Genomic DNA, 27,389 nt, shown 5'->3' with positions numbered 1-27,389 from the left:
CCACAGTAAAGATTGTCACAAACTACTTTTGAAATTCATCTGCCATTTCCCTGCTCCCTATTACTACCTTTCCAGTGTTCTGATATCCACTCTCACTTCATTTACTCTTAATATATCTGAATAGTCTTTATGTATCCTTTTTATATTATTGGCTGGCTTACCTTCATAATTCATCTTTCTCTCCTTCTGGCATTTTTAGTTGCCTTCTGTTGTTTTTTAAAAGCCTCACAACCCTCTAACTTCCCATTAATTACTGCTATATTGTATGGTCTCTCTTTTGCTTTCATACTGTCTTTGACTTCCCTTGTCAACTAAGGTTGCCTCTTCCTCATTTTAGAGCATTTCTTCATCTTTAGGATGTATCTATCTTACACCTACCAAGTTGCCCCCAATTCCAGCCAATTGATTCTATTGCACTTCTTTGTATTTACTGTGAATGCCCTCAAGAAAATGAATCTCAGGGAAGTATATGGTTGCATATGCTGTACGTTCTTGGATAACAAATTTATCTTTAACTTTGAAGTTTTAATACAACAGAAGTGGCAATATAAGGGAGCTGAAACCAAATACACGAAGAAGAAACAACTGAGTAGAGATTGTTGTGTCTGTGCTCATGGGATCCAATAATATCCTCAATAGAAGGCACATTTGTAATTCTTACATTATCCGCCAAAGATCGCTGGTAAAACTGAAGGCAATGAGCATGAAGGGGAAATCACAAGCTGAATTCAGACCCGACACAAAGGAATTTGGTTGTAGTCGGAGATCAATCATCCCAGACACAGGCTAACAATCAACGAGTTCCTAAGGACAATGATATTGGGTCAACATCTTCAGCTTCTAACCAAATACCTTCCTTCCATCATAAGCTTAGATGCTTTTAATGGTTTTCAATTACAATTTTATGCAGAATTCCCAAAAAACTGAAGAAATCAAGCCTTGGTGAAGCAACATACCGTAGTAACCATTTAGACATGGAATAAAAAGTGGCAATAACCTCCCCTTGTCACAGCGGCGGGGCATTGGGAGCAAGGGTGGACCTAAATGCAAGACACATCTTGTGAGATTACTTAAATTTAGTTTATTGTTCGAAACCAGGAGAGCAAGGCAGGAGTAGGAATAGCGAACTGGACAAGGACTGAGACTATGACTAGGCTGGGACCAAGAGTCTGGGCTAGGACTCAGAATCAGCTCCCAGAACTAGAGGAGACATTAAGAAGTGAGGGTATGGACTCCGAGCCAGAGACTGGGCAAGGACCCAGTACCTGGGTCTTGCCTCGGGCTCGGACCCCAGAACCAGGCAAGGACATGACATGGGCTAGGGAGAGGAGGAATATGGGAACACAGAGCCTCAGTCTCGGGAGAGCAGGTACATGGAACCATGGACACATACACAGAACACAGAGTCGGGACTCCTCCTTGGGTACAGGACATAGGGCTGGGACTTGCACACAGAACAGAGAGCCGGGACCCCTCCTTGGGTACAGGACATAGGGCTGGGTCTCATGACCCTCTGCAGGGCAACAGCAAGACGGCCTGACTTACCCCATGGAGGCAAGGACAAGACAAGACACGACTCCCCGCAGGGCAACGGCAAGACGGCCTGACCTACCCCATGGAGGCAAGGACAAGACAAGACACGACTCCCCGCAGGGCAACGGCAAGACGGCCTGACCTACCCCATGGAGGCGAGGACAAGACAAGACCAACACGAATGAACACCGGACAGTACCTATCTAGCTCCAGTGATGCAACCAGACCGAAGTACAGGCGGGGTCTGCAGACGAGGGCAAGAGGGGCAGAGAAGGGATTCAGACAAGGGGGTAGGACAGGAATCACAGACCACCAGGACCAGGACTAGACTCAGAACGGGGAAGCCGCCACCCACCTTGATGAGGAAACTTTGCAGGCTCACTTCGGCGAGGTAACTGGACAGGGTTGCTCCGGTGAGGAAAGGTGAATTACCGGCACTCACTTCGGGCAGAGACAAGGCTTGCTCCGGCCAGATGACATTGGCACGCCGTGATTTTGCAGACGCTCCCACACCGAACGGCTGAAAGCCGGAGACTATAAACTACCAGTTCAGCCGAGAGTTAATTGCCTCTAATCACCAAAGTTGAGGGACACGGGAAAACAGGGAATCAATGATCCGGATCGTAACATAAACAAGATAAATTTAAAGGGACCCCAATCTGGACCATGACACCCCTAAACTAAAATACCAAGAAATAAGCAGAATTATACAAGGTACTCTGAATAATTACTGACAAATCCATTGCTGGGTCTTCCACTATCAACGTTTCAGCAGGAGCTCAACTCGATTAGTTACATAAATACCCAGGTTAGAAGAGCATGTCAGATGCACAACAAAACCTTTATATAATCTACAATGCGCAAGTCAAGAACATAATGGGATGCTTACCACCTATCTCAAGCTCAAAATTCTCAATCCCTCCACCACCAGCTGTTGTATATATGAATTGTGGATATTTACTGAGACCTTGCAGTCCAATTCCAACAGCATTATCTCTACCTCAAAAAGGACAAAAACAGCTGACACAGAGGAAGAGTACCATTTGTGATGTGCTGAGCTGCGTGCACAACTCTCTGCAGAGTGTGTATCACATTGCATTCAAAATCACAACAACAATTGCAGATCAGATATCTGTTGTGGTAGATGCAAGACAATGATCTCATTTCAGAAAGTGATCTATTGGAACGTTAGTGTCTAGTTCGGATACTTCAGAGATAACAAGAGCAGCTTCTTAGTGGGGAAAGATTCCAAAAAGTCAACTGAATTCATGTAGTTGAGTTTACATCTGTCAATAAATTTAATTAATTGTCCAACTAAATACTGCTTCTTCAATCAATTGTATGGGTTTCTTATAAGTGTGTGTAGATTAACTTCAAAAAATAATCAATACACTGTAGTGTAACTCTTGATAGATTGTTGCACACAGATTCTGCAGTTAATTTGTGAGTTATTTTCTTAATAAACGACACTGTTTATAGCTCCATAAAATCTTGTTATCTCTGCTGAAATTTGAATGCAGCGCAGTTATCTAATAAAAATGACTTCAATAGATGAATTCTAGTTTTAAATCAGAAGAAAGCTTTTTTATATGATGATATAAAAGATTGAATCCAACACCAGCTACAGTCCCTTAACTCTCCACCTGCTCTGCTATTGAATTATAACTTGTATTTCCCATTACCCAGTTTTGATGCAAAGTCCAAGATCAGAAACATTATTTCCCTTTTCACAGATGCTGTCTGTCCTCCAGAGTGTTTCTGGTTTTTATGTTTTTATATATTTTTTTATTCAGATATTCATCTGCAGGTTTTGTTGACAGCCAGTTGTAATGACTGGGAACATCCCCAAGCTTATTTTTAGGTATCCTGATTCAGAATCAGAATCAGTTTTAATATCACTGATATAGGTTGCGAAATTTGTCAACTTTGATGCAGAAGTACAAGACATACATGATAATCATGAGGAAAAAACTGAATTACAGTAAGTATATATAATAGTTAAATTATATATATATATATATATAGTTATGTTGTGCTAAAACTAGAAATAAAAAAGTAGTGGGGTAGAAGTAGAAGTTTCTCCAGATGTTCCTCCGTACTCTGACGGCTGTCTCCATCAAATCAGAATAGCGCACGGTCCCCTACTTGACAAATAACAGATATCACCACCGAAGTGGCCGTGCGCACTTCTCCTCCTCCCACTGTAACACTCAAACTATTTGGCAATCCAGAACATGATTCAGTTCATGGTTTCAACGTCCTTCAGAAATTGGATGGGAGAGGGGAAGAGTCTGTTCCTGAGTCACTAGCGTGTATTTTTAGGCTCCTACACCTCCTTCCTGTTGGTAACAGTGAGAAGAGAGCATGTCCTCAGTGGTGAGGGTCCTTAATGATGGATGCTGCTTTTCTGAGACACCACTTCTTGAAGATAACCTGGATACTATGGAGGTTAGTGTCCATGATGGAGCTAATTTTAAAACTTTCTGCCGCGTACTTCAATCCTGTGCAGTAGAAACCACCCCCCCCCACCTACCCCTCCACTCACCAGATGGTGATGTAGCCAGACAGAATACCAGACAATGATGCAGCCTGTTAAAATGCTCTCCACGGTACATCTGTATACATTTGCAGTAGGCCAGTGACAAAAAGAAGCATCTTTGGCTGCTAATTCACTTCAGTGGAATTCAAATATCTTTAATCTTTTCTAATAATTCTATAAACATTATGCAGGATATATATTGCAGCACAAAAGTCAGTGGAACTGATTGTCAGTACTGTGTAACAACTGTTCATTGTGTACCTGTTTCCAGAAAATTTCCAGCTGAAAATATCCGAGTTATGGTTCAGAGATGAACATTGGCTTGGGCAACAAGCATTATTCTTTATCAAGTTGGTGTCCACCTGAAAGGACAAATGGGCAAGAGTCTATGTCCAAAATGCCCAATATGTACTCAAGAGCCAGAGTCAGACATCTGCATTCCGTGACCACTTTACTAGGTACCTCCTGTACCTTATAAAGTGGATATTGAGTGGATGGTTGAGCTCTTCTGCTGATGTAGGATTGACATGCTGTGCCATCAGAGAAGCTCTTCTGCACACAACCATTGTAATGCATGGTCATTTGAGTTACTCTCCTTCCTGTCTGCTTGAACCAGTCTGTCCATTCTCCTCTGACCTCTCATTTTAACAAGGCATTTTTACCCACAGAACTGCCGCTCAGTGGATGTGTTTTTTTTTTGCATTATTCCCTGTAAATTCTAGAGACAGTTGTGTATGAAAATCCCAAGAGATCATCAGTTTCAGATATACTCAAACTACCCCATCTGGCACCAACAATCATCCCATGGTCAAAGTCACCTAGATCACATATCTTCCCCATTCTGATGTTTGGGCAGAACAACAACTGAAGCTCTTGACATGTCTGCAACTTTTATGCATTGAGTTGTTGGCACATGATTGGGTGATTAGATATTTACTTTAACGAGCAGTGATATCTAATAAAGTGTAAGTGTTTCTATGGACACATCCTACAGCCTCCAATGCAGGATAAATGATGTATATCTCTCTTGAAAGTCCTGTGTAAGTATATTCATTTCATGCATTAAGTGACAAGAAGAAGATTGGCTCATCATAAAGTGCTGACAGTTCTGGTTTCTATTCCACTAATTTATCCATCATGCACTTCTGAATATCCCAGATGCTACTTTAAAAAGTGAATAGATTCTTAGTATTTTAAGGTATCTTAGTTAACCTATTCACTGTTAACAGCACATTGCATGTCCAAATTTAATACATGAAACCAAAATAACAGTCAATCAAACCAATTATCAACCATTCAAAATCTGCTTGTTGCAAAGTATGGCTTTAAGCTTTGTGGCTGTCATAGTCCAATCCGTGAAGTCCGCATTCCAGTTCACGGTCCGGTCCATCAATCTGTATTCCAGGTTTTCAGGTTTTCCCTTGCCCTGTTGTTTGCCTTAATTGAGGCACATGATTCTGATTTTGGGCTGGCTACATAAATAGCTCCTGGGTTCAGCTTCAGTTGCTGGACTGCTCCCTTTCCTTCACCTTCCACCTGGAGCCTTGCCTGCAATCTTGTCAAGTTCAACACTGGAGTGAGACTGGAGCGAGTCCGGAACCTTGCTGTGTCATGATAAGGAACTGTCTATTGTTGAGTTGGAACTGTCTCTGTGTCCACGCCTTCACTAGGTAGGTCCGGCCGTTTGCCGCTACCTAGTGTTAGGAACCATCTCATCATGTTCAGCATTCTGTGTAGAGCCCCGGCCCCAAGCCCTGTTCACAAGGAAGGGTCCTGGCTCTTTGTTCCATGTACGAATCCTGGCCCTAAGTCCTGATCCCAAGAAGGGGTCCTAGCTCTGTTTTCTATGTCCTTGTGTTCCTGTCTCTCAAGTCTAAGGCTCCGGGTTCCCGTGCTCTAGACGAAGGCTCTGTGTTCCTGTCCTCCCCAAGACCAAGGCTCTGTGTCCTGCGTTCCTGTCATCCTGAGTCCAAGGTTCCAAGGTTCCTGTCGTCCCAAGTCCAAGGCTCGGCTGTTTCGAGTACCAAGTCAAGGTTCAGCTGTTTCGAGTACCAAGTCAAGGCTTTGTGTTCTCATCCCGTCTATGTGCCTCGTCCTGTCCATGTGTTCCCTCGTCTTGACCAAGAGTCTCTCGTTCTGTCCTGTCACTTCGCCTAGTTCCGGAGTCCGAGCCCGAGTCAAGACCCAGGTTCTGCGTCCTTGTCCAGTCTCCGGCTCGGAGTCCAAGCCCAGGCTCCTAGTTACCAGTTCTTTGTCCTGGTCCTGCTTCCCTAGCCAATATCCTAGCCCTCTAGTCAAATCCTGTTCCTAGTACTTCAGTATTTCTGTCGTGCATTTGAGTCTGCTACCAGCAACCCCCCCCCCCCCCATATGACAGTGGCATTTTGGTGCTGATTGACCCATGTGTCACTGTGGAGAAGAAAAACTTAGTCTTTGCCCCTCTGCACAGAAGGCAGTTACCTGCCAGTTTGATAAAGTGCTAGTGATAGCAAAAACTGGTGAAAAATTACTCCATTGTTTTCCATCAGATCATATGAAAATATTGTCACGCTGCAGTCCAATCAGTGTGCTCTCAATCATCAGCTTAGAGATGGAAGCTGTCAATAAGCATCAAGCAACACTCACTAACTAATAACATACTCACTGATGTTCAACTTAAATTTTGCTGAGAATACTCAGCTCCAGATTAGATCAATTGGCATCAAAGAAAACGGACTCCATTAACTATATACTATAAGGTCAACACTGCCCAGAACAAAGCAGTTTGTTTGATTTAAACCTCATCAGCCATTCTAAACATTCATTTCCCTCCCCCCACCATTAGTGCACTGTGGCTTTCACATTACATGTACTGTCTGCAAAATGCACTACTTTGACACACCTAGGCTGCTCTGGAATCTCCTCCCAAAACCCCAATCTACACCACTAATAGAGGCAAAGATTGTACGTACATGGGAACACCAACATCTACAGGTGTTCCTCCAAGTAGCATATCAACCTGAACTGAAAACATATTGCTTGTAATTATAAGTAACTACTGCATCTTGGATCTAAATCCTGGATCTCCGACTATGGGAACATTGGGAACACCTTCACCAGAAGGACTATAGCAATGGAAGAAGGTGGTTTGCCATTATATTTTTCACCACACTTTGGGATGAACAACAAGTGCTCCCAAAATTGAAACCAAAAATATATTAACAGCGGACTTTGAGCAAATAATTGAAAACCATTGTGTTATGAGATGGATTGAGAGAGGACAGCTGTTGTGATTCAGACTTCGTATGATATTCAGAGTTTTATTGGTTTCACATGGTAAGATGAGTCTGGAACTATGTTTTTTACTCCTATGGTGGTGGAGTGCAGGAATTTCATGTCAGTTTAAGGAGTCCTGGCCGAAACAATCAAATTGCATAGAGGAGTTGGGCCTTGTGGCCCAAAGTGTCTGTGCCATTCATGATGCCAATCTAATTCCCTCTTCCCGCATATGGTCTACATCCCCCTATTCATTTGCCTGTCCAAATTAATCGTAAATATTGTTCTTGCATCTGCTTCAATCATCAGCTTTGGCTGTGTGTTCTAGGGTACCCACTACCCCCTGTGGAAAAAATATTGCCTCACAACTCTCCTTTAGGCTTCCTTCCTCTCACCTTTAAGTTATCTGGCACTTCTATCTTGGAAACAAGACTTTTGACTACCAATTCTACTCACACTACTCATAATTGTATGTCTTTTGATCAGATTACCCCTCGTTCTCTGACAAAACAATTCAGGTTTGTCCAATCTCTACTGATAACTTATATTCTCCAGATCAGGCAACTTCCAGGTGAATCTCTTCTGCACCCTCTCCAAAGCCTCCACATCCTGTAATGCAGCAATTAGAACTGCACATAAATGTGCCATAACCAATGATTTGTATGACTGCAACATGACATTATGACTTTGGTACCAATACCCTGACCAATGAAGGCAATTATGCATGTTCTTTCTTTACTGTCCTATCTACTTGTATTGTCATATTCAAGTAGTGATGGACATGCATCCAAAGATCCCTGTACATTAATGCTGCTAATGGTTCTGCCATTTAATGTATACTTTCCTCTTACATTTAACCTCACAAAGTCCAAAACCTCACACTCATCTTGATTACACTCCACCTGCCATTTGGTTTCAAGATGATGCTGGCGAAACACAGTGATGTGTTGCAGCAACACTCACAACATGCTGGAGGAACTCAGCAGGTTGGGAAACGATGAGTCGACATTTCGGGCCGGAACCCTTCATCAGGACTGAAGAGGAAAGGGGCAGAGGCCCTATAAGGAAGGTGGGGGAAGGGTGGGAAGGGGAAGGCTGGTAGGTTCCAGGTGAAAAACCAGTAAGGGGAAAGATAAAGGGGTGGGTGAGGGGAAGCAGGGAGGTGATAGGCAGGAAAGGTGAAGAAGGAATGTTGCAGGCTGCTTACAAAACTTCTAAATATACCTCTTCTGAATTACTCTCACTGTAATCTGCAGCCTGTAATTTCCCTTTAAACAATGCACTTTTGGACTGTTTTAATGAACTAGTGATTTCACAGTCTTCTGAAGATCTCATCGAACTTAACCCTCAAGTATGCAAGTATGGCACCTTCAAACAGACAAAGGTACTTCAGCATGGCTGGAAGGGAGGGAGGAAGAGAATACTCCAAGCTGGACTGAAATGCCAAGTAATAAAATTTCCCCAACCCAACATCTTGTTAGCAAATGTACAGTCACTGGAGAACAAGACTGAGGATCTAAGAGCAAGATTGCTGTATCAGAGAAAATGAGCAATTGCTGTGTTTTGTGTTTCACGGAGACATGGCTCACTCTGGAAATGCCAAATACATTGGTAAGATCAGAAAGCTTCTAGATGCACAGGATGTACCTTGGCAGTCTGAGGTACCCACCTGCTTTCAACCATACCATTACCTAAGAAGAATGTGGTAGCCTGCCCCAATGACTATTGTTCAGTAGCACTTACATCCACTGTTATGAAATGTTTTGAGCAGATGAAACCTGTCAACCCCTGCCTGAGGAGCAACTTGCCTAATGGCACAGCAGATGTCATTTCAGGGGCTCTCCACACAACCCTGGACAGCAAAGATGCATACATCAGCATGTTTTTTAATGACTACAGCTTGACATTCAATACCATCATCACTTCAACACTAATCAATAAGCTTCAAAAACTTGTCCTCAATGCCTCCTTGTGCAATTGGATCCTTGAATTCTCCACTTGCAAACCATAGCCAGTTCAACAGTCAATCTGCCTATTCCACCACTGGTGGTTAGAGCAGCAATGAAGGTCTTTCATCTCTGGTGGTGTTCAGAGCATCCTTCATCATATCAGTTGATTCCTCTCGGTTTTCACTACTGTTCATCTTTCTAGTCCTGGATGGAGACTTGGGAATACCATTGCATTCATATGTAGAAATGTTCTTCGTCGGTTTTCCAGAACAATTTATTTTACCAGTCAGAGTTGTTAGTTTTGAGCTGAACCCCCAAATCTGGAGAACTGGTGGACCTTTCTTCGTCTGGCCTCTGCCATTTGACCTGTTTGGCATGGGTGACCCAACCAAGAGCCAAGGCTGAAAGCCCTGACTCCAGCCAACACATTTCTCTGGGTTATTGAGGCATGCAAGCCTCCAAACTCAATAACCAAGTTGTGGTTCTCTTAGCGGCCACTCAGTTCAGATTAACAACAACATCTCCTCCACAACCTCCATCAGCATAGGTGTACATCAAGGGAGTGTGCTTCGCCTCTGCTCTACACACTTTATACACACTTATGACTGTGAGGCTAAACACAGCTCCAGTACCATACTTGAGTATACTAATGACACCACTGTTGTTGGCCGAATCAAAGATGATGATGAATCAGCATATAAAAGGAAGATTGTAGATCTGGCTGAGCGGTGCCACAACAGCAACCTCTCACTCAATGTCAGCAAGACTAAAGAGCTTATTATTGACTTCAGTGGGAGGAAATCTGAGTTTTATGAGCCAGTCCTCAATGGGAGATCAGAGATGTAGGGGTCAACGGCTTTACATTCCATGATAACATAATTTCAGAGGTTCAGTCCTCAGCCCAGCAAGTAAGTGCAATTACAAAGAAAGCACTTATACTTATTTAGAAGTTTACAAAGAATCGACATGATGTCTAAAGCTTCGACAAACTTCTATACATGTGTGGTGGACAGTATATTAACTCGTTGCATCATGGCCTAGTATGGAAACACCAACGCCTTTGAATGGAAAATTTCACCAACTATAGTAGAATAGCCCATCTTAGGTAAAGCCTTCCCCACCATTGAGCACATATACATGGAGCGCTGTTGCAGGAAAGCAACATCCAACATAATGGATTCCCACCACCCAGGCCATGCTCTATTTTCACCACTGCCATCAGGAAGAAGGTACAAGAGCTTTAGGACTCACACCACCAGTTTTAGGAACAGTTATTACCCTTCAGTCATCAGGATCTTGAAACAAAGCAGATAATTTCACTTAACCCATCATTGATCTATTCCCATACCCTATGGATTTACTTTCAAGGACTCTTCATCTCATGTTCCCAGTAATTATTGCTTATTTATGAATTATTATTGTTATTATTATTATTATTCTCTTTTGTATTTGAACAGTTTGTTATCTTTTGCACATTGGCTGTTTGCCCTTCCTGTTGGGTACGGTCTTTCAGTGATTCTATAATGCATCTTAGATTTACTGTGTATACAATGACCTATATGTACTTTGATAATAAAATGTACTTCGAACTTTAACATTTGAACTTCTGTTACCCATATTTCAATATCCTGCTGAAACCTTTGACAACCTATCTCTGTCACAAGTGCGGAGCACGGGTGGACCCAAGTGCAGGACACAAACACGTTTTGTAGCGTTATCAAAAATAGAGTTTATTAATAGTTACTGGGAAAGCAGGGAAGAAAAGATTGTACAGAGAGACATCAAGGAGTGAATGAAGCAGAAGCGAGAATATGCATGGCTGGAGTTGGGCTCAGATCCTAGACTTAGACTGGGACTCAGGGCCTAGGCTTGGCCTGGGACTTGGGACCTGGACTTGGATTTGGACAGGGACTTGGAACTCGGAACATCAGAACCTGGACTTGGAACTCAGAATATCGGAGCTTGGATTTGGAACTTGGAACATCGAAACACAGAGCCAGGACTCTTCCTTTGATACAGGACACAGAGCCGGGACTCTTCTTAGACTCAGAACACAGAGCGGGTACTCTTCCTCAGATACAGGACACAGGGCCGGAACTCCTCCTTGGATACAGGACACAGAACATGAAGAGACAGTTCCCACTCAAACGGCCGGACCTACCCAGCGGAGGCAAGGACACGAAGAGACAGTTCCCAACTCAGGGTAGCGACAAATGGCCAGACCTACCCTGCAGAGGCGAGGACACAAAGAGACAGTTCCCAACTCAAGATAGTGGCAAACAGCCGGACCTGCCCAGTGGAGATGAGGACACAAAGAGAAAAAAAACACACAATGATGGACAGTTCTTTATCTTAGCAAGAAGTGGCTCAAAGTAACGGCGAGCTCTCAACTCGGCCCCAGAACTACAGTTAGCGGCTCTTGACTCACTCCAACAGGTTAACTTGACGGACCCGCTCCGGCAAAGTGGCATAGCAGGCTTGTTCTGGCGTGGTAACTTGACAGGCTGGCTCCAGCGAGCAGAGGTGACTTACTGACGCTCGCTTTGGGGAGAAAACTTGGCTCGCTCCGGCAAGGTGACTTGCTCGCACTTGCTTCGGTGACATCAGGTGACGGTCTAGCACTGAGCAGCTGTAAGCCCGACACTATATACTGTCCGCTCAGCTGAGAATCAAGTGCCTTTAATTAAAGATCCCAAGCAACACAGGGAAACAATGAATTAAAGGAAAACAAGGAGTCAACATTCCCGATCATGACACAAAGGAAATTTAAAAGGAACCAGGGAATAACTGGTCGCGACCATGACAATCTCACTACCCACAACACAGACAACCTTTGTAGCATCTATATATTAATGAATCCTACCGGTAGCATTTTAGAACACGGAAACATAGAAAACCTACAGCACAGTACAGGCCCTTTGGCCCACAATGCTGTGCCAAACATGTACTTAATTTAGAAATTACCTCGGGTTACCCATAGCCCTCTATTTTTCTAAGCTCCATGTACCTATCCAGGAGTCTCTTAAAAGACCCTATTGTATCCGCCTCCACCACAGTTGTCAGCAGCCCATTCCACACACTCACTGCTCTCTGTGTAAAAAAACTTACCACTGACATCTCCTCTGTACCTACTTCCAAGGACCTTAAAACTGTGCCCTCTCGTGTTAGCCATTTCAGCCCTGGGAAAAAATCTCTGACTATTCACGCGATCATTGCCTCTCATCATCTTATACACCTCTATCAGGTCACCTTCATCCTCCGTTGCTCCAAGGAGAAAAGGCCAAGTTCACTCAACCTATTCTCATAAGGCATGCTCCCCAATCCAGGCAACATCCTCATAAATCTCCTCTGCATCCTTTCTATAGATTCCACATCCTTCCTGCAATGAGGTGAACACAACTGAGCACAGTACTCCAAGTAGGGTCTGACTAGGTTCTATACAGCTGTAACATTACCTTTCAGCTCTTGGACTCAATCCCATGGTTGATGAAAGCCAATGCACCATATGCCTTCTTAACCACAGAGTCAACCTGCGCAGCAGCTTTGAGTGTCCTATGGACACAGGGTCCAAGATCCCTCTGATCCTCCACACTGCCAAGAATCTTACCATTAATACTACATTCTGCCATCATATTTGACCTATCAAAATGAACCACCTCTCACTTATCTGGGTTGAACTCCATCTGACGCTTCTCAGCCAATTTCTGTATCCTATCGATGTCCCACTGTAATCTCTGACAATCCTCCATACTATTCACAACACCTCCAACCATTGTGTCTTCAGAAAACTTACTAACCCATCTCCCCATTTCCTATCCAGAAATCTCTTAAAAGACCCTATCCTATCTGCCTCCAGCACCATCTCTGGCAGCCCATTCCACGCATTCACCATTCACTGTGTAAAAATAATTTGCTCCTGTGTAACATCACCCACTGATGCAGTGTGTCACTGTTTGTGTCCCTCAGGTCAGAATCCTGCTGCTGTTAACGGTCTCCAACGAGATTGTGTCACTCTTTGCTCTCTGGTCAATAGGCGATGCTGGGAGCTTGCTCACATGAACACCCATTTGACACAGGAAATGTCACCATGAAAGGGTGTCTGTAATGAACAGTAGACAACACTGGCAGCTGGAACACATGGTTTTCACAGACCTCTGCTGTCGTGATGCGTTGGCACTGTCACAGCTGCAAGGTGGTTGGCACTTCCTTGCACTCGTACCAAAGTGAGTCTGATGAAAGTAAAGATAGAGTGTTGCCTTTTTCTCAGCTGTGGGCATGTGTGTGTGTGGAGGCCCTGCTCACGGGGCTTACTGAGAGAAAAAAGGAGGAATTATGCACCTCTGCCTTGCTGAGTGTAGACTGTCAGACATTTTAGCAAGCCCCCTCTTGTAATTTACAGGTATATTGCAAAGGCTGTACAAATTAGATCAGCTATTTGTTGCATGAAGAGATCTTTGCAAATAAAACTAGGATGGCAATTTTCAAGGAGGGCCAGCATGTGCTCCATTCGCTCTGAAGGCCTAGCATTCCCCAGGCCGGGTAAGACCAGCAACTGTTCGGCACGCTCGGGCTCTGATAGTCCAACTGTCTGTAAAAGGTGAGATTTCAACGCTCGGTACTCATCCTGTTCAGGTGAATGTTTAAGGAAAGAGATAACACATGGGGAACATTTGATAACTTTGCCCTGTGTTCACAAGAGTTTAGAAGAATAAGGGGTGTGGATCGACCTCATTTAAGCCAATGGTATATTAAAAAGCCTAGATAGAGTGGATGTTATAGACAATAGACAATAGGTGCAGGAGTAGGCCATTCGGCCCTTTGAACTAGCACCGCCATTCACTGTGATTATGGCTGATCATCCACAACCAGTATCAAGTTCCTGCCTTATCCCCATAACCTTTGATTCCGCTATCTTTAAGAGCTCTATCCATCTCTTTCTTGAAAGCATCCAGAGACTTATCCTCCACAACCTTTTGGGGCAGAGCATTTCATACATCTACCACTCTCTGGGTGAAAAAGTTTTTCCTCAACTCCGTTCTGAATGGCCTACCCCTTATTCTTAAACTGTGGCCTCTGGTTGTCAAGAGAAGCATGTCCCTGGTAACGAGAAAGAGATTGTATATGTGATCCAAATATACAATCAAACTCATATCTTAAGAGTCGGTCCAGTTTTCAAAAGGATTCAGAAGTCAAGGCATAAGTCAACAATTATGATCTCATGAGTCTGGATTTGTTCCCAATATCCTTTGAAAATATTTCTGTTGAGCCATCACTAGAGCACAACCCAAGCACCAACCTTTCAAATGCTGCTTTCAAAGCCTTTCATTACTGGATGCCCTTCAACACCAAATAAGAGCACTTTGTGATCTGAATGTGCACTTAATACCCTGCTTCTAAAATGACTGTCTTCAAATACTTGACATTGCAGCAACAGCTATTTTTGTTCTTGAATAAAATGATTCATCCTCATACAATTTTTGGTGCTATGAGGAATTTGTCAAGAGTATCATACCAATGTGCTGCTTAGATAGATTCATGTCTGTGCAGGACAATCAGTGTATTTTGCGAAATGTACACATATTTGTTTTTTTTAGGACCAATGAAACATGTGGAATAGATTATTTAGTGAAATATGTGATAACTAAATTAAAACAACTTACCTTGGACTAAGTTGATTGCTTAATGTTTCCTTTTATTGCTCATCCATTAACCCATTACGTAGCTTTGTCAGACAATGCCCACATTTTGCAGTCCCAGCTCGTTGCTGTGTTAGTATAGAATGGAAATGAGTATCTGGCAGGGTGTAGATTGGATCAAAACCATCTGTCTCAAAAGAGAGTGATAAAAGCATTAGAATGGTTTTATTACCTTGTCATGTTGCAACATCATTCTTAGATTAGAAAGTTCAATCCTTGAATGAAGGTGCCATCACTGTAAGTAGAGGCATTAATCATAGGAACAAAGATAAAATGCTGAGCAGAATTTTCTCTAGAATTTTGATACATTTATTACTTCGCTCTCTTTTCCTTCGGCTCTCACAGTTAAATTATCTTCTTTGGCTCTTTAGTGCAGCACAGTCCTATTCTGTGCCTGACCGTTAGTAATGCCTTCCTGCCTGAAGCCATAATGACAAAAGATTTCAAATCTTTATAGCTGAGTTTGGGTTAAGCTAAATTTTTAAATCTTTTCAAAGTATACACACAAAAGTTCTACAGCAATAAACTATTTAATACAAGTGACTAAGACAATTTTTGAAAGAAATTCTTACTCATATCATTTTAGCAAGAACTTTGGCAGCAGAAATGGTTTTTCACTATGTGACCCAATTACAGAGAACCTGTTAGTGCTTCTTAAGCCTCTCTTTGAAGATCCACAAAATGTCACATGAGTTTTTTTTATCCAGAACACACCACCTTTCTTATTGGCTGAATACAGTATAGAAGGGAGGCAACATTTTTGATATCATATTCACTTAGTTCACAGATCCAGTAAGCTTAGTCTTGGTCCATGAGTTGTGAAATTTCACAACTCTTTGGTAGAAAATATTTCTCTTCAATCCCCACTGACTCCAACCTATCTCTACACCTCCCCCCTCCCCCACCACTCAGCTGCTTCTACTGTCCTCTTGTTGCCAAGCAATTCAGATCTATGTTTCCTAATTGCTCATTCAATGAAGTTGACTACTCACCTAGTCAATACACTTCACAACTTTCACCGCTTCAATTAAATCTTCTCGGTATCATTTTGTTTCCCAAATAATGTACTCAGTCTCGCCAAACTTGTCACTACTCTTAGAATTCTGCCCTGCATCTACTTTGTGCTAGGTTCTTCCTTCTGTTCTGTGATAAACAGCATTTACTAATATGATCTTCAAGGTGACTGGGGCATAAAGGCAAGCATCCTTTATATCCAATAACCTTCTTAACTAACTTAACCACTAATCCCACTGCCATTAGCGATTCAAGGATATGCACTCTATTTCTCTATACTATTTGGTGTCTTTATTTAGTATGGCTATCATTAACTTGAATGAATTCTAATAATCAATGTTGTGCTAACTAATCAATTCATTATTAGCATCTTCCTGCAGCCTAGAACTTTCCACTACACAGCAAAGCTTGGTGTCAATACCCATAACTGAGCACCAGAGAATCCCACTGAATGTAGACTTTGGGGCAATACGACTTGCATTACCATTACCTTTTGCTTTCTGTCACAGTTAAATTTTAATCTGACTTCTCATTTTCTCCTTATATCCATAGGCTTTTACTTACTTGATCAACCGTCCATGTAGGATTTAACCATAGAACCATAGAAACTACAGCACAGAAACAGGCCCTTTGGCCCTTCTTGGCTGTGCCGAACCATTTTCTGCCTAGTCCCACTGACCTGCACACGGACCATATCCCTCCATACACCTCCCATCTATGTATCTGTCCAATTTATTCTTAAATGTTAAAAAAGAACCCGCATTTACCACCTCGTCTGGCAGCTCATTCCCTACTCCCACCACACTCTGTGTAAAGAAGCCCCCCCTAATGTTCCCTTTAAACTTTTCCCCCCTCACCCTTAACCCATGTCCTCTGGTTTTTTTCTCCCCTTGCCTCAGTGGAAAAAGCCTGCTTGCATTCACTCTATCTATACCCATCATAATTTTATATACCTCTATCAAATCTCCCCTCATTCTTCTACGCTCCAGGGATTAACGTCCTAACCTATTCAACCTTTCTCTGTAACTGAGTTTCTCAAGTCCCGGCAACATCCTTGTAAACCTTCTCTGCACTCTTTCAACCTTATTTATATCCTTCCTGTAATTTGGTGACCAAAACTGAACACAATACTCCAGATTCGGCCTCACCAATGCCTTATACAACCTCATCATAACATTCCAGCTCTTATATTCAATACTTCGATTAATAAAGGCCAATGTACCAAAAGCTCTCTTTACGACCCTATCTACCTGTGCCGACACTTTTAGGGAATTTTGTATCTGTATTCCCAGATCCCTCTGTTCCACTGCACTCCTCAGTGCCTTACCATTAACCCTGTATGTTCTACCTTGGTTTGTCCTTCCAACGTGCAATACCTCACACTTGTCAGTATTAAACTCCATCTGCCATTTTTCAGCCCATTTTTCCAGCTGGTCCAAGTCCCCCTGCAGGCTCTGAAAACCTTCCTCACTGTCTACTACACCTCCAATCTTTGTATCATCAGCAAACTTGCTGATCCAATTTACCACATTATCATCCAGATCATTGATATAGATGACAAATAACAATGGACCCAGCACTGATCCCTGTGGCACACCACTAATCACAGGCCTCCACTCAGAGAAGCAATTTTCTACCACCACTCTCTGGCTTCTTCCATCGAGCCAATGTCCAGTCCAATTTACCACCTCTCCATGTATACCTAGCGACTGAATTTTCCTAACTAACCTCCCACGCGGGACCTTGTCAAAGGCCTTACTGAAGTCCATGTAGACAATATCCACTGCCTTCCCTTCATCCACTTTCCTGGTAACCTCCTCGAAAAACTCCAACAGATTGGTCAAACATGACCTACCACGCACAAAGCCATGTTGACTCTCCCTAATAAGCCCCTGTCTATCCAAATGCTTATAGATTCTGTCTCTTAGTACTCCCTCCAATAACTTACCTACTACTGACGTTAAACTCACCGGCCTATAATTTCCCAGATTACTTTTCGATTCTTTTTTAAACAACGGAACAACATGAGCCACTCTCCAATCCTCCGGCACTTCACCCATAGACAGCGACATTTTAAATACTTCTGCCAGGGCCCCCGCAATTTCAACACTAGTCTCCTTCAAGGTCCGAGGGAACACCCTGTCAGGTCCCGGGGATTTATCCACTTTAATTTTCCTCAAGACAGCAAGCACCTCCTCCTTTTCAATCTGTACAGTTTCCATGGTCTCACTACTTGATTCCCTCAATTCCATAGATTTCATGCCAGCTTCCTTAGTAAATACAGACGCAAAAAACCTATTTAAGATCTCCCCCATTTCCTTTGGTTCCGCACAAAGCCGACCACTCTGATCTTCAAGAGGACCAATTTTATCCCTTACAATCATTTTGCTCTTAATATACTTGTAAAAGCTCTTTGGATTATCCTTCACTTTGACTGCCAAGGCAACCTCATGTCTTCTTTTTGCCCTCCTGATTTCTTTCTTAAGTATTTTCTTGCACTTCTTATACTCCTCAAGCACCTGATTTACCCCCTGTTTCCTATACATTTCATACAACTCCCTCTTCTTCTTTATCAGAGTTGCAATATCTCTTGAGAACCAAGGTTCCTTATTCCTATTCAATTTGCCTTTAATCCTGACAGGAACATACAAACTCTGCACTCTCAAAATTTCCCCTTTGAAGGCTTCCCACCTACCAATCACATCTTTGCCAGAGAACAACTTGTCCCAATCCACGCTCTTTAGATCCTTTCCCATTTCTTCAAATTTGGCCTTCTTCCAGTTCAGAACCTCAACCCTAGGACCAGATCTATCCTTGTCCATGATCAAATTGAAACTAATGGCGTTATGATCACTGGAACCAAAGTGCTCCCCTACACAGACTTCCGTCACTTGCCCTAATTTGTTTCCTAACAGGAGATCCAATATTGCATCCCCTCTAGTTGGTCCCTCTATATACTGATTTAGAAAACTTTCCTGAACACACCTTACAAACTCTAAACCATCTAGACCCCTAACAGTATGGGAGTCCCAATCAATGTATGGAAAATTAAAATCCCCTACCACCACAACTTTATGTTTCCTGCAGTTGTCTGCTATTTCTCTGCAGATTTGCTCTTCCAAGTCTCATTGACTATTGGGTGGTCTGTAATACAATCCCACTAATGTGGCCATACCTTTCCTGTTTCTCAGCTCCACCCATAAGGACTCAGTAGACAAGCCCTCTAATCTGTCCTGCCTGAGCACTGCTGTAATATTTTTCCTAACAAGCAATGCTACTCACCCACCTTTCATTCCCCTGCCTCGATCACATCTGAAATATCGGAACCCTGGAATATTAAGCTGCCAGTCCTGCCCCTCCTGTAACCAAGTTTCACTAATTTGATGAACTTACTCCATTTTGCTTTAAATGCTCCACTCCCATTAAGGTTCCTTATTACTATCTCCAAAAATTCGGCAGAGTTTATCAGACGAAGGTGGTCCTTAACAGAGCTGTGCAATGGCCCTTCCTAAAAATTGTGCCTTTTTAAATACTGTCTCTCAGAATTCCTTCAAATAACCTATCCAACACAGATGGTTTTCAGCATGCAGACATTAACAAGGCAAAGTGTCATGAAACCCACGAAGCATGTTGCCCGGCCTGTCACTTCTCAACCTCTGTCACTATATCCAGTCTTCCTTTCTTCGTGTGCCTCTCATCCTGCCTCACCTGGATCGACCTAGCATTTCCCAGCTCTTGCTCCACCTCCGCCCCTCACCACATTAAACTGGCTATCTCCCATGTATCTTTCAGTATGGATGAAGATATGTTGACAGTCTATCTCCCTCCAGACATACTGCCTGAATTCTTCCAGCAGCTTGATTGTTGTAGTGTCGCCACTTACAGATTCAGAAGCCCAGTGGAATTGGCTTACCATACACAGGAGCAATCCCGTGAGGCATGGGAGGAGGAGGAGGGGGCCTGTGAGCAGCAACGCAGCCTCAGGAGCTGTATCCTGCGGACTTGCCCCCAGAATTTTCCAATTGCCTTTTGACAGCTCACTGCTGACATGGGCTCTTGAATTGTAACCATTTCAAATTATACAAACAGGTTGAATTATTTTTAAAAAGTAATACTGTCAAATAAAGATTTGAAAATAGGAGTCTGGATGGCATGCAAAACAAACTTATTATAGTATCTCAGTATTCACTGTATGTGACAATAATAAAACAATTATTGATTACCATTCCTCAAAACTCCAGTGAGTGTAAGCCACCCCTGCTCAGCTGTTCCTTATAAGGGAACCCTTTCCTCTTACTGATAAACCTTTTCTAAACCCTCACATTCAAGTGTTTCATTCATTAAGTAAGGACACCATCTATTAAATTTATCATCTTCAAGGAACTGTGGATTTATCCAAATTGTCCAATCAAAAGCTACTGTGAAATTGTTAAAGTTACTCTGTCCTCTACATAGGGAAGTAGCTTCATAGAAGCGCGCATTGAGAACATTACCGTGATTAAACGCTACACTGCCAGGACAAACCAGGAACCATGGCTGACTGCAGAGGTTCTTGCACTGCTTAGGAATTGAGATTTTCTTGTCAGATTGGGGGACAGGCTTTACTTAGTACATGTACTTTGGATTACTTGACATTAATTTTTATTGTATAATATTTTGGTTTATGTGCTGTGTGTGATCTAAGCATATTTTGTGGGTGCACTGTGGTCCAGAGGAACATTGCTTTTTTGTTGATACAGTCAGATGATAATAAACTTGAGCTTGGACTTCTCCACTGCATTATTGAGAAAAGGTTTAATCAACAGAAGTTTGATTTACTTTTGTTCTTAGATATTGTAATCATGAATGACTCTTCTATCTAATCTTTGAGAGTAATACATCTTAGGCAAACAGAAAGGCTTAATGAAGAGGTAAAGGGAAAATATGACCAAGGCTTTTGATGTGGAATCATGACTGTTTAAAACACAATAGACTTCAAACTATCAATGTGATTTCTATTGAACAGAAGAAGGAGTCTTCCAATCATCATGGAACGGGTACAGAAAGAAAGGTTTAATTTATGTTTTCTCTTCTTTGATCTCGCGAAGTCCAATCCACTTAACAGCTGATGAAGAACATCTGAAGAATTGTCACTACTGTGATGTAGAAAGCATGCAACTCACTCACCGGTCCACTGAATATCTCAGAAGCATTATATCAGAAACCACATAACAAGGTGTGTTTCTCCCTGCTGCTGAAATATCTCTTCCAGTTGTCAGCATTGCAACTGTCTGACATACAACCTGTACCTGCTCTGTGCAAGTACTCACAATCTGTGTAAAAAAGACCAATGCAAATATTTTCAATAAGACCAAGGGATGTTTTATGCAATCACCTCTGTTTTTGAATCGCTGAATGTTGGATCCTTTGTGTCTTTTGAAGCTTCCCTTCCATCCAGATGGCAAACAGAGTGGATGTTTAGTGACACTAAATCTGTTTAGTTCAGTTGTAATTCCACCTTTTACTGCATTTCTTAGGATGCTGGTGATGCATTTTCCCTTTTTGAATAATAATGACCATATATGTAAATATGCATGATATTATTTGTGATGTGTGTGCTAATGTGTGAATTGTGTGCATATGCATATTTTAAGAATAACTTCATAAATTTGACATGCAGTTTAGAGCTATCCCTATTACCCATACATTGCCTTGCACACTCTGCAAGTCACCACGATAAGAAATTACAAATACTTACTTTGAGATGAGGATGGAATTGTAAAATAAAATATATAAGATCACCAGAAGTAGCAAAAATAGTGAGGACATCAATTGACTTAATGCTTTTGCTTTAAGGTGCAGTAATATCCAAGTTTGTTCTGCTGGTGAATTTGACTTGAGCACAGGAGAATTTAAGGCTTTTGCATGGAATTGTCCAATTATCTCTTGGAATTCAAAAAGAGAAACAATTCAAGTTAGCATCCCAAGCCTATTTTAGATTTATCTGGAGCTGTGCATTTTAATAAAGCATTGGAGACCCTCACTTTATACACAGAACAGTTGAAGATGCTTTACAGGGCAGAAATATAGTTGATATCAAACATGAGATCAGAGTTATGTTTATGTAAAATATTGGTTTATAAGGTTGTAAGAAAGCAATTTTGTTGATAGAAGTAGGCTTAGAGGGCTGGCTGGTGCTGCAATGATTTCAGCGCCAGACTCTGGAATGGAGGTTCCCGGGTTCGAACCCAGTCAAGACCGCTCCCGAGTATGCTTTCCATCCGTGTCAGGTTGAGTGTCGAGATCGCAACTCAACCTCATAAATTAGATAAATTAGAGGGAAAAATACTGCGAAATGTCTATGTGAGGAGTGGCGCGCCACAGTCTCTCCCTCTCTCTCTCTCTCTCTCTCTTGCTCCACGCCTTGTAAAGGCATGAAAAAAGACATTGCAACACACCTCAAAGTTGCTGGTGAACGCAGCAGGCCAGGCAGCATCTGTAGGAAGAGGTGCAGTCGACGTTTCAGGCCGAGACCCTTCGTCAGGACCCTTCGTCATTGTCCCACCAACATTGCACACACAGACATACACGCACAGACGCACACACACGCCAAAAAAATAAAAGAAGTAGGCTTAGAAATGTACCTAAACTCAGCAGACCTCCAGTCACTGTGCAACATGAAAACAATTTTATTCAAATAGGAGGTAGAGAGACTGCAGAATTACATTCAACCAGCATGCCCATACACAATGAAAAGCTGCAAACTTAGAAATGAAGCATCGGTTAAGTTAATTAGCAATATTTAAGATGAAGAACTTGAGAAAAATCACAATTTTGGCATTTTTCTGAACAAAATGGCATGAAATAAGTTCACATGCAGCCCCACAGATGATAATACTCATGCAAGTTAATAAATGCACAATACATAGCAAAGTTCAAGTATGTTATGTTGGAAAGTGTATGGTTATGCACTTTGGTAGAAGAAATAGACAGGCAGACTATTATTTAAATGGGGAGAGAATTCAAAGATCTGAGATGCAGCAGGACTTGGGAGTCCTCGTGCAGGATACCCTTAAGGTTAACCTCCAGGTTGAGTCGGTGGTGAAGAAGGCGAATGCAATGTTGGCATTTATTTCTAGAGGAATAGAGTATAGGAGCAGGGATGTGGTGTTGAGGCTCTATAAGGTGCTGGTGAGACCTCACTTGGAGTACTGTATGCAGTTTTGGGCCCTTTATTTAAGAAAGGATGTGCTGATGTTGGAGAGGGTTCGGAGAAGATTCACTAGAATGATTCGGGGAATGAGAGGGTTATCTTATGAGGAACGTTTGACCGCTCTTGGACTGTACTCCTTGGAGTTCAGAAGAATGAGGGGGGACCTCATAGAAACATTTTGAATGTTGAAAGACATGGACAGAGTGGATATGGTAAAGTTGTTTCCCATGGTGGGGGAGTCTAGTACGAGAGGGCATTACTTAAGGATTGAAGGGCACCCATTCAGAACAGAGATGTGAAGAAATTTTTTTAGCCAGAGGGTGGTGAATCTGTGGAATTTGTTGCCACGGGCGGCAGTGGAAGTCAAGTCATTGGGTGTATTTAAGGCAGAGATTGATAGGTGTCTGAGTAGCCAGGGCATCAAAGGTTATGGTGAGAAGGCGGGAGAGTGGGACTAAATGGGAAAATGGATCAGCTCATGATAAAATGGGGGAGCAGATTTGATGGGCCAAATGGGCGACTTCTGCTCCTTTGTCTTATGGTCTTATGGTTATTTAGGACAGCAAAATACAAAGAGCTGACTTCTAAAAATGACAAAGACTTTTAGCTTTTATGTAACACTAGTGCTAACATGGTTCATAAGCTGATGGCAGTAGCCTAAACTGGGAACCTAATAGTAACCCTGAACCCAATGAACAAGAGTGATGCAAAAGCTGAGTTAGGTGGCAACAGCTGCCACCGTGTAGATGATCTCCATCTCAAATATGGCTATTTAGCCAAGTAAAATGCATATATTGTAGAATGCGGACATAAATTTATTATGCAAGGATAGATCCAGGGAATCAAGAGAGAATATCATCTTCCAGTTATGTTCTCAGAACAAGGGAATGTTCTCAGTGGGAAACGATAAGAATGTGGCAGTATCATTCTGCAAATGGAAAACAGCAAGAGGGGAATTTTTAAACTGCATGTAAGTGACCAGCAGCATCAAGAATAAATCAATTATATCAAAGCTAAAATAAGAACAGTTGATCAATATGTCAATGTAATCATCACGAAGCTACTGACTGCTGGTACATTGCCAGAGATTTGTACAGTAAATCAAAAGGTCCTTCATAGTGACATTAACAGAAAGTACGGCCAGTTTCAGTAGCTATTCTGGGCAAATGTAAAACCAGCAGTTAGATTTTCACAATGCTCAGAAAGTAAAGCTACCTAAAATAAAGAAAGGTTTTCACCCTGAAATTTTCACTCTGTTTCTCTTTCCATAGAAGCTGCCTGATTTGCTGAGAAACTACTCCAGTAGTTTTCATATTTAATTTCCAGTGTCGCCTCTATCTCCTTGATGTGTCAAAGAGATTCTAAACCAAGATTTAGTACTCGAGTTACTTAAGCATGCCTGGGTATCACTATAATGGGCTGGGTTAATCTGACCCAACAATTTGAGTGTCCAGGAGATGCAGTAATAAGAATACAACCACAGCAAAATACCTCCAAGAGAACCACAACCTTGCTGTAGGGTTTCTAGGCTTGTGTGCCTCAGTGACCCAGAGAACTATGTTGGATGGAATATAAACTTTATGCTTTGGCTCTTGGTAGGGTCACCCATGCCAAACAGGTCAAAAGGTAGAGGCTGGACTAATAGTGGTCCACCAGTCCTCCAGTTTTGAAGGTTCAGCTCAGGGCTAAAGACCTTGATTAGTAAAACAAAATTGTTATGGAAACAGCAATAAAGATTCCTTCTGCACCTGGTATTCCTGAGTCTTCACCCAGAACTTGCATGACTGACAGTAGTAAAAACCAAAAGCAAGCTACTGTCATGATGAAGGAAGCCCTGAACACCACCAAAGATGGAGGAACTTCATTGCTGCCCTAAACTCAAGCAACGAAATGGACTATAAGTAAGTACAGCAAAATAACTTAAGCCTAATTTATTATCATAAAACAACCAACATGAATAGACCACCCAAAGTACTATGCAGCTAGTCACGAAGGTTTCAGCAAGTCATGAAGATTTTGGGACTCACAATTTTTAGTCACCACTTAATTGTTACTACTGTCAGGGAGCTCCAATTTTGAACTTGTGAAATCACTGGCACTATTCGCGATTTCTAGCCATGGTTGAAGTCCAAAGAATGAATGAAAAATTATTTCATTTATACAAGTTACGCCAGTGCAGAGCAATCGTGAGACAGATGAACTCTTTGTTCTTGCATTAACTCAGTCTGTTTACATATAAGCAATAAGCATAAACCAAGATATACAGACAATGTAACAAACATCCACAGTGTTTAATGATGAACAGACATTCGCACTTCAATGGCTTCTCATTGTTTACTCTACAGACTGACAGATCCCACATGCCAAGAGTTCAGAAAGTGTTAAATTGTCATTTGTCCTGACAGGCATTCGTTCATTGCTTTGGAAAATCTAATATGCCACATCCCACCCCTCATCCTAAAGGGGAGGGGGTGGGATGGGTGCTAACAACATCTTGTTGACAGTTTGGACAGAATGAATAAGATTTACAAACACTACATTGGGATCAGGGATGCCAGAATCAGATTACAATCAATTTGGCACTTTACTTGTTTCACAGAAAAAAGTTGTATGAGGCCAGTCACTCTAGGTTTACAACATTCCCTCATACTTATAAGCCTCCAGTTAGCACATACCACATGATGTGCACCCTTTCCCAAAACAATAGTATCATTTTCACAAATCTCAAGGTTATCAGTGGCTTGTCTGGTCTCAACAGATGTCTCACATCCAAAAAAAGAACAGAAGACAAGCATTAAAACAGAACAAAACAATGTTCTGACAGGAACCTTTAAAAACAAAAGTGGAAAGACAGTTAGAAATGTTTTCATTCTCTCTTTGTCAGTTTACCTTTATCCACACACACAGGATGGGTCTGTCCTCATACCATCACCCAGCAGGTATTTCCTTGTCTGTCAGCTATGATCTCACCCAGCACTGGAGGGAAAGAAGGGTATGTCACAAACATAAATCCCCTTGCAAAACTGAATCAGCTATTTATCAATGTGTTCAGTTGTGTAATCAGGAACAAAAGGAACAGATTGTCCTGTCATTACAAAACCAGGAGTGCCTCATTTCAAAAGGTGGTTGTTCAAATTATACAAAGCACAAGGAAGGACAGGTAACCATCGATATAAGGTCTGGGCAGGAGTCTGGGCAGGAGTAAGTAAACAAATTTGCTGTTTTAATAGGCCATTCATTCATTCAATCAGAATACTGGCCTGAGGATAATAGAGGACATGGAAGACCCACCATAAAACATTAGAGACAGCCCACATTTGTACCCTAGAACCTGAAAAGAGTGAATTATTACCCAAATGTGTTTCATGGGACACACTGTATGCAGAAACAAGATGTCACCATCCCCGAAGGGTGCCATCTTGATTAACTTTACCAGTAGGGATTGCCATCAAAAGTACAATAAGTGTCCACTATAGTGTGGAGGTACTGGAATCGCTTCTGTAAAGGAAGGGGACTGATATAATCTATTTGCTAAATCTGAGCAGCAGCACACCCTCAGTGAATGGCAGCCAAAGGTTGTTTAGAAAGCTGTCCGTCCTTAATTTCCAAGCATAGCCTACAATTCCCTCCTGCGGTATGAGCTATATCAGTGAGAAGCGGCAATCCCTACACCCCCAAATAATCAGAAGACTCTTGGGCTCATGGAGCAATTTGGCAATACTAGTATTTGAGGCTGGGGGCTAGATGTCACCATGTCAACACAAGTAAGTTGTTAACTTTTATCATCAGTGAATCATCTTTCATATTGATGTTGACATGGTAACTGTAATGGTAATCTGCAATGGTAATATGCGATGATCGACTCCAAATGTCCTTCCCTAACTTTGCTGCCCACAGGGGACAACAGTATAATACTGCCTGTTCCATTAGGGTAACTGAACCCTAATGCTAAAGTCCATTAGCAACAGCCCAAGAATTGATACAAATCTAGGCTTCATTAGTTTTCTGTATAATGACAGTATGCACTGATACAAGCTCTACATATTGACTCGACCATCTAAGCTTTCTTTCTTCAGGACTTGTTGGGTGAGAGTGTAAAAGACAGCAACCTTCCAGCAATGATGATCATTCTTCCAGAGGCATCGGTGAACCTAACAGACATTCATTCTGAATAAATGATGATGTGTTGCTGCTGAGCAGGAGTCAGCAGA

The sequence above is a fragment of the Mobula birostris genome, chromosome 5, assembly GCF_030028105.1.
Source record: "Mobula birostris isolate sMobBir1 chromosome 5, sMobBir1.hap1, whole genome shotgun sequence".
In the NCBI taxonomy this organism is placed as follows: domain Eukaryota; kingdom Metazoa; phylum Chordata; class Chondrichthyes; order Myliobatiformes; family Myliobatidae; genus Mobula; species Mobula birostris.
The sequence above is the reverse complement of the archived record's forward strand: the minus strand, read 5'-3'. Positions refer to the sequence as shown.